The sequence below is a fragment of the Adelges cooleyi genome, unplaced genomic scaffold (assembly GCF_023614345.1).
Source record: "Adelges cooleyi isolate 19-005CV unplaced genomic scaffold, UGA_ACOO_1.1 ACOO_flye_CR_arks_rails_tigmint_CR_PRNA_30, whole genome shotgun sequence".
Taxonomy (NCBI): domain Eukaryota; kingdom Metazoa; phylum Arthropoda; class Insecta; order Hemiptera; family Adelgidae; genus Adelges; species Adelges cooleyi.
Window position 1 is genome coordinate 58,675 of NW_026095971.1, and position 7,500 is coordinate 66,174.

Sequence of the window (7,500 nt, forward strand, 5' to 3'; positions counted from 1 at the left end):
AATCATTCGCTTTACCGTATGAGACATCCTCCGTGTTACGACTCGGTTTTGATACCGCGCCGACAACAGCGCGGAGCCCCACCGGCGTCCTTTCGCCCGCGAACGGGCGGGACAATCCTCGGCGCCAGCTATCCTGAGGGAAACTTCGGATGGAACCAGCTACTAGATGGTTCGATTAGTCTTTCGCCCCTATACCCAGCTCAGACGATCGATTTGCACGTCAGAATCGCTGCGGACCTCCATCAGGGTTTCCCCTGACTTCATCCTGGCCAGGCATAGTTCACCATCTTTCGGGTACCAACGTGTGCGCTAAGGGTGCGCCCCCGGACGGCCGAAGCCGACCCGGCGGAGACGCCCCCGGACTGCGGACCGGCGCCACTCTGAACGCCAGCGGGTTCGGTGGCCTGGCCATCGTCCGCGGCCGGCGGCCCGCGAGCGGACCGCCGGCCGTTCACTTTCATTGCGCCACATGTGGTTTTTCGTTACGGTCACCGTTGACTCGCGCACACGTTAGACTCCTTGGTCCGTGTTTCAAGACGGGTCGGAAAGTAGCCCGAAACTCGTCGCCGACCGACGGGCCCCGCGCGAGGCGGGGCCGCGTCGACGGTTCTTGCCGTCGGGCGAGCCGACCAGGAGCACCGGGGTTCGGGCCGGCGAGCCGCGCAAGCGCGGCCGTCGGCGCGAACCGCCACCCGGGCCCTTCGGCCGGCGCCCAACGAGTCGCGACGTCCGCTGACCGGGCGAAAGATCCGGCCGGCCGGGCCGACGAACGCTCCCCGAGGGGAACGCCGGCGGCGCGACCGACCGTGAATTCGCCCGGCGGGGACTCGCGGGCTCTGTCCGTTTACACCCGAACGGTTTCACGTTCTTATGAACTCTCTCTTCAAAGTTCTTTTCAACTTTCCCTCACGGTACTTGTCCACTATCGGTCTCGTGGTCGTATTTAGCCTTAGATGGAGTTTACCACCCGCTTCGGGCTGCACTCTCAAGCAACCCGACTCGAAGGCGCGGTCCGATCCCGACGCGCTGCGACCGCCTCTACCGGCCTGGCACCGTCTGCGGGCCATGGCCCCGTTCAAGGGAGACTTGGACGGTCGCGTGCGCGGCGGCAACGAGGCCGGCCTGTACGCCACAACTCCCGTACGTGCCGCGACACAAAAGTGCGCGGCGGGATTCGGCGATGGGCTCTTCCCTGTTCGCTCGCCGCTACTGGGGGAATCACGGTTGTTTTCTTTTCCTCCGCTTATTAATATGCTTAAATCCGGCGGGTATTCCCGCCTGATCTGAGGTCGGAACACTTCGGTATGAAAAAAATATTTTTTTTACGCGAGCCCGCCGAGCGACGCGCGCGCACGAGGCGCAGCACGTCGGTCGGGCGGAGACTCGCGCGGCTGACGGCGCGGTCGACGGCCGCGCGCGGCTCGGGAGCGCGTCCGCGCCCGCATCTCGGAGTCGGAGAGACACGTCCGGCGCCCCGGAGGGCGGCGGAGTGATCGTCAACCGACCCGGCCGCGCGCTCGGCGGGCGCCGCGCGACGCCGCCCCTGGGGGCGGCGGTCGGGCGGACGCTCGCGCCGGCGCGCGGCGGGCGGACGGGACGCGCGCACGAGGGCGCGGTACCGGGGACAATTGCCGTCCGTACTTGAGCGAAAGACCGGCCCGGGGGCCGGTCTAGTCGCCAATCGCCACGGGCGCCCGGAGGCGCTCGTGCGGTCTGGCCGAGTTTCCTGTATACGACCCTCAGACAGGCGTGGCCCGGGACCCGCGGGTCACCGAGGCCGCAATGTGCGTTCGACTGGTCGATGTTCGTATAACCTGCGGATTACACGACGACGCGCAGATAGCTGCGGTCTTCATCGATCCACGAGCCAAGTGATCCGCCGTTCGGGGTCGGGTGTTTTTTTTTTATAATATTTTCTTACCGCGCGTGTAAACACAACGCGGCGACAAATGCGCCCGACAGTTAGGCTCCGTCGGGCGTGAGAGCGTGGTGCGTTCGATAGTCGGGGCGGACGCCGCGAGGACGTCCGCCCCGCCGGTCGGGTCCGCGGCGGCCTCCCGCGCCCGAGGGCGGGAGAGGCCGGCGCGGACTCGCGAGTCGGGTGGTCGGTCGCGTGCGGGCCGGTCCGCGAGACGGAGCTCGGGAGCGGACGCACGGCCGAGGTGTCGGCCCGCGGGCGCGCGTCGGGCGGTCGGGCGCGGCCGGGACCGGCGCGGACGGCGCGGCGACTGCGGACGGGGCTCTCGCGCCGCTGGGGCGGAGGCCGCGTCGCGTCGGCGACGACCGCGCGGACCGGGCGCGCTCGCTCGTGCGGCGGCGGCCGGGGGGCGCTAACACTAATGATCCTTCCGCAGGTTCACCTACGGAAACCTTGTTACGACTTTTACTTCCTCTAAACGGCCGAGTTCGGTCATCTTCCCGGACGCGCGACGACGCGGTCCCCCGGGGGGACGCGCCACGCGCGTCCAGTCCGAAGACCTCACTGCGGTCGTTCAATCGGTAGTAGCGACGGGCGGTGTGTACAAAGGGCAGGGACGTAATCAACGCGAGCTGATGACTCGCGCTTACTGGGAATTCCTCGTTCACGTGGAAAAATTGCAAGCCACGATCCCTAAGCACGAAGGAGGTTCAGCGGGTTACCCGGAAGCCTGTCGGCCCAGGAACGTTAACACACGCTGATTCCTTCAGTGTAGCGCGCGTGCGGCCCAGAACATCTAAGGGCATCACAGACCTGTTATCGCTCAGTCTCGTGCGGCTATTTTCGTCCGCCGCCTGTCCCTCTAAGAAGAGTTTAAGCTCCTGGGAGCCGGCGGTAGCCCTAGTAACGTATCGTGATCCGCCGGCGACGGCCGCGGACGCGGCGCGCTTCACCGCGGAGCCCGACCGCCGGCGAGCCGCGCGACGCGACGCCGAGACCCCGAGGGGCCCCGACGCCGCGGCACGCGACCCGCGCGACGGCCGGGACGCGGATGGCGCAACCGCGCGCCGGACGACCGCCGTGGACGACGGGCGAACGCGTTCGGGGATACCGGGCCGGACCGGCGGACGGACCGACGACCGAGGCCGCGGCCAGCCCGCCGACCCGGGTTTACCCGCCTAGTTAGCAGGACAGAGTCTCGTTCGTTATCGGAATTAACCAGACAGATCGCTCCACCAACTAAGAACGGCCATGCACCACCACCCACCGAATCAAGAAAGAGCTCTCAATCTGTCAATCTTTCCGGTGTCCGGGCCTGGTGAGGTTTCCCGTGTTGAGTCAAATTAAGCCGCAGGCTCCACTCCTGGTGGTGCCCTTCCGTCAATTCCTTTAAGTTTCAACTTTGCAATCATACTTCCCCCGGAACCGAAAAGCTTCGGTTTCCCGGAAGCTGCCCGCCGGGTCATTAACGAAACGCCGGCGGATCGCTAGCTGGCATCGTTTACAGTTAGAACTAGGGCGGTATCTGATCGCCTTCGAACCTCTAACTTTCGTTCTTGATCATACGAGAACGTACTTGGCAAATGCTTTCGCGTCGGTTCGTCTCGAGACGATCCAAGAATTTCACCTCTAACGTCTCGGTACGAATGCCCCCGCCCGTCTCTGTTGATCATTACCTCCGGTCCCGAAAACCGGCCCGGCGGAGCGCGCGGCCGCGGCGCCCGGAGGCGACGCGGTACCGGCGTCCGGCGGCCCGCACACGGAAACGCCCGCGAACGGGCGGTTTCGCGCGCCCGCGAAGGGCGGAGATGCGCGGGACCGAGGTCTTGTTCCATTATTCCATGCGACCAGTATTCAGGGCCTTTTGACGTGACGGCCGTGAGGCCGCCGCCGCCAGATTTGAGCCTGCTTTGAGCACTCTAATTTGTTCAAAGTAAACGTGTCGGCCCGCCGACGGCACTCGGTGAAGAGCACCGCGCAGCAAGATTGGAGTAGGCGGCCGCCGTCCGCGGCGCTGCGGCGAGGCCGCGCGGCGACGCTAGGCCGCGCGCGGTCCGCCGGCGACGCGGACGCGTGTCCGCCTGCCGACAATACGTCCGGCCGACGTGCCGGTGACTAACACCCAACGCGGCCGACGGGCGAGGTGACGGCCGCGCGGGACGCGTGGTCCCGCGACGACCGGCCTCGCGCCGCCGGGCCGCCAGGGTGGTCCGGCACCGCCCAGACACAGATCCGACTACGAGCTTTTTAACCGCAACAACTTTAATATACGCTATTGGAGCTGGAATTACCGCGGCTGCTGGCACCAGACTTGCCCTCCAATTGATCCTCGTTTAAAGGTTTTAAAGTGTTCTCATTCCGATTACGGGGCCTCGGATGAGTCCCGTATCGTTATTTTTCGTCACTACCTCCCCGTACCGGGAGTGGGTAATTTGCGCGCCTGCTGCCTTCCTTGGATGTGGTAGCCGTTTCTCAGGCTCCCTCTCCGGAATCGAACCCTGATTCCCCGTTACCCGTTACCACCACGGTAGGCATGGAACCTACCGTCGACAGTTGATAAGGCAGACATTTGAAAGATGCGTCGCCGGTACCAGGACCGTGCGATCAGCTCGAAGTTATTCAGAGTCACCAGGTCTTTGTGCGGGCCGCGATCGGGCCGCGGCCGGAGCCGCGACCGCGACGGGCCGGTTTTGATCTAATAAAAGCGTTCCTTCCGACGGCACGACCGCGTGAGCGGACGCGCGCCGGTCGGAACTCTGTCGGCATGTATTAGCTCTAGAATTACCACAGTTATCCAAGTAACTTGGGTACGATCTAAGGAACCACAACTGATTTAATGAGCCTTTCGCGGTTTCACCTTAATGCGGCTTGCACTGAGACATGCATGGCTTAATCTTTGAGACAAGCATATGACTACTGGCAGGATCAACCAGGGATCTCGTGCCGTCTATATGGACGTACGTACGTGCGCGTCGACCGCGGGCGGCGACCGGCCGCGACGACGGCGGAGCCCGCGGGCGAGCGCGGCGCCCGGCGGCGGACGACGGCGCGCGGCCCCGACGGCCCGGACGTTGTGTGTCCGGGCGTCGGGGGCGCGGCCGTCGGCCGCCGACCGGGCGTCCGCTGCCAGCGGGGCTCGGGTCGTCGTCGTCGGGGACCGGCGCGCGTGTGCCGCGCGGTCTCCGCGGTGCGGCCGCGGCCGCCGCCTCGCCGGGGCGAGACGGGGACGCGGCCGACCGTTTGTGTGTGTTTGTGCGTGCACCGCGGGCACGGGCGCCGCGCGAGGCGCGGGGCGCGCGCGGACGACGCCGGGACGCGGCGGAGGCCAGCGCCGCCGCGCTCCGGGGTCGAGAGTCGGCGCGCCGGGGGACCTCGTCGCCTGGGCGACGTTAGCGGTCCTTCCGTGCGCGATCCCTCTCTCTCCCGGGCGCGGCGGCGTGGTCGCCGCCGGTCGCCGGAGCCGGCCGTCGCGCGCCCGCGTCCGCGGGCGCCGCGAGCCGCGGTGCCGGGCGGCGGTCGCCGGCCGTCAGGCCGGGCCGCTCGCCCCGCGCAGCCGAGACGGCGCCGCGTGGGCTGCCGCTCGGCGTGCGCTCTCTCTCGCTCTCTAAGAGTCGTTCGGTCCCCAGCCGCTGACGTGCGGGGCGAGTCGGGTCGTGGCGCGAAGTCCGCCGACCCGGGCTCGGCCCCGGGCGTCCGCCGGGCGCGGCGCTGTGGCCGGCCGCGGCGGGACTGCTCGGGCTCCGTGGGCTCGGCTACCGCGGAACGGTAGCGGGAGCCGTCGTTCTGATATCGGTGGGCCGCGCGGTCGGACCGACGGCGGTCGCCGGCTCTCGCCGACGCCCGCAGGCGGCCGCCGCGCGGCGGTTGTGTGTGTTTGCCGGGCCGCGCCCGAGAGCGCGGCGATGGGTCCGTCGCCCCGCGGGAAGCGCGGGCCGGGCAGCCGTGGCTGCCGCGGCGCCGCGCGACCGGCGAGACGAGGCCCTCGGCTGTGCGGTAGTACGGGGACTCGGCGGGCACCGGCCGAGACGTCCGCGCCCCGAGAGGACGGACGTTCCGGCGGGCACACCTACTCCCTTATATAGTGTCGATTTTGTCGGTGCACGGACCCACGTTTTACTCTCGTACCGCTCCCCGCCGACCGTAGGCGGTCACCACCTACGGCGGGGGGGGAGGGGGGGTCAAAAATTTTTTTTCGCTCAAACCCTCCGCTACGGCCGCCCGGTGCGTTGAATAGCACGGGGGCCCCTCCCCTAAGCTCGGTGGGGGCTGGGGGGGGGTCGGAATTTTCGATTTTTTTTTTTTTCGCCGATTCGCTCCGGGCCGCCCTCCCGGTGCGTTGAATAGCACGGGGGCCCCTCCCCTAAGCTCGGTGGGGGCTGGGTGGGGGTCGGAATTTTCGATTTTTTTTTTTTCGCCGATTCGCTCCGGGCCGCCCTCACGGTGCGTTGAATAGCACGGGGGCCCCTCCCCTAGGCTCGGTGGGGGCTGGGGGGGGTCGGGAATTTTCGAATTTTTTTTTTTCGCTCTACCGCCGCACAGTGGTCCAAAACGCAAATTTAGCCGGACAAAATTCGATTTTTTTAAAATCCAAAGTAAACCTCGTGTCGTATGCTATTGTACAGTGCCTAAAGCCGGGGGTCCACGCGGAGGTTTTAAAAAAAAAAAAAAAACCGTAAGAAACCACACACGTCCAGACCGAGTTGACGTGAAACCACCACAAATCGTGAACAAAAATTTAAATACTACGTTTGTGTCGGGTTATCGTCTCGTCCGTCCGTTTTGAACGGATCGTTTTAAAAAAGTGCTTTTTATATACTGTACGATCTTCTTGGTTCGTTCGTTTTTATTATAGCAATTAAATTGTTTAAATAATTGAAATGTTAACGCGGAAACCGAAAAGAGATGTGTCGAAGACGAGGTAGACTCGTACGGCATTCAAATGTTCTGTCAATATTTCAATATCGGTTTGATAGTTCGTTTCTTATATGTTCTAGTGAAAATATATATATTTTTTTTTAATGATTCATACTCGTTCGCGCTATAAGCACCGTGGTTTTTATTGCACTTACCTGTTTTGAGTTTTATTCGAAATAATTATTAAAACAGAATCGGTGAAAAAAAATTTGTATTTTCTTTCGTCCGTTCAAAAGTTATATTCATTTGTAGAATATATATATATATACATATTATATTGTAGTTCGGCGCCTACATAAAAAAAAAAAAAAATCAAAATTATTTTCCAGCGCCCGCCGCCCTCGACCGACCCGGGCGCACGCGGGTACCGAGTAGTTCGGCGCCTACCTAAAACAAAAATAAAAATCAAAATTATTTTCCGGCGCCCGCCGCCCTCGGCCGACCCGGGCGCCCGCGGGTACCGAGGACCGCGCCTGCCGCTCTCGTCGGACCCGCGCGCACGCGGGTACCGAGGTCCGCGGCTGCCGCTCTCGTCGGACCCGCGCGCACGCGGGTACCGAGGTCCGCGGCTGCCGCTCTCGTCGGACCCGCGCGCACGCGGGTACCGAGGACCGCGCCTGCCGCTCTCGTCGGACCCGCGCGCCGGGGGTACCGAGGTCCGCGCCTAC

General features: G+C 64.2%; 1 protein-coding gene, 1 non-coding gene and 1 pseudogene across 3 annotated transcripts in view; 1 reads left to right on the forward strand and 2 right to left on the reverse strand.

Annotated features, from left to right (window-relative positions):
• LOC126839459 (large subunit ribosomal RNA) overlaps positions 1-1,292 on the reverse strand; it is a 3,792-nt pseudogene extending 2,500 nt beyond the window's left edge.
• Positions 1-7,500, forward strand: part of LOC126839287 (probable ribonuclease ZC3H12D) — an 82,233-nt gene that overhangs the window by 22,809 nt on the left and 51,924 nt on the right. The window lies entirely within an intron of this gene.
• Positions 1,734-1,891, reverse strand: LOC126839455 (5.8S ribosomal RNA). The gene has a single exon (XR_007685880.1). It is a non-coding gene; the product is annotated as a 5.8S ribosomal RNA (ribosomal RNA).